Source organism: Arachis duranensis, chromosome 2 (genome assembly GCF_000817695.3).
Source record: "Arachis duranensis cultivar V14167 chromosome 2, aradu.V14167.gnm2.J7QH, whole genome shotgun sequence".
NCBI classification, from domain to species: domain Eukaryota; kingdom Viridiplantae; phylum Streptophyta; class Magnoliopsida; order Fabales; family Fabaceae; genus Arachis; species Arachis duranensis.
Window position 1 is genome coordinate 65662446 of NC_029773.3, and position 1007 is coordinate 65663452.

Consider the following 1007-nt stretch of genomic DNA (forward strand, 5'->3'; position numbering starts at 1 on the left):
AAAAAGCAATGCTTTTACCACACCAAACTTAAAAGGTTTGCTCGTCCTCGAGCAAAAGAAGAAAGAAGAGAGTAGAAGAAGAAGAAATGAGGAAAAAGGGAATGGTTTTGTGTGAAAATGAAGGGGTGAAGAAGGGTTTATATAGGAGAGGGGGGCTCATGGTTCGGTCATGTATGGGTGGGTTTGGGAGGGAAAGTGGTTTGAATTTGAATGGTGAGGTGGGTGGGATTTTATGAAGGATGGATGTGAGTGGTGAAGAGAAAGATGGGATTTGATAGGTGAAGGGTTTTTGGGGAAGAGGTGTTGAGGTGATTGGTGAATGGGTGAAGAAGAAGAGAGAGGGTGGTGGGGTAGGTGGGGATCCTGTGGGGTCCACAAATCCTGAGGTGTCAAGGAAAAGTCATCCCTGCACCAAATGGCATGCAAAATTGCGTTTTTAGCCAATTCTGGCGTTAAACGCCGGGCTGGTGCCCATTTCTGGCGTTTAACGCCAGGTTCTTGCCCTTTCCTGGCGTTTAACGCCAGTCTGGTGCCCCTTTCTGGCGTTAAACACCCAGAATGGTGCCAGACTGGGCGTTAAACGCCCACCTGCTAGCCTTACTGGCGTTTAAACGCCAGTAGGTTCTTCCTCCAGGGTGTGCTATTTTTCTTCCTGTTTTTCATTCTGTTTTTGCTTTTTCAATTGATTTTGTGACTTCTTATGATCATCAACCTACAAAAAACATAAAATAGCAAAGGGAAATAGATAAAATATAACATTGGGTTGCCTCCCAACAAGCGCTTCTTTAATGTCAGTAGCTTGACAGAGGGCTCTCATGGAGCCTCACAAATGCTTAGAGCAATGTTGGAACCTCCCAACACCAAACTTAGAGTTTGAATGTGGGGGTTCAACACCAAACTTAGAATTTGGTTGTGGCCTCCCAACACCAAACTTAGAGTTTGACTGTGGGGGCTCTGTTTGGCTCTGTTTTGAGAGAAGCTCTTCATGCTTCCTCTCCATGGTGACA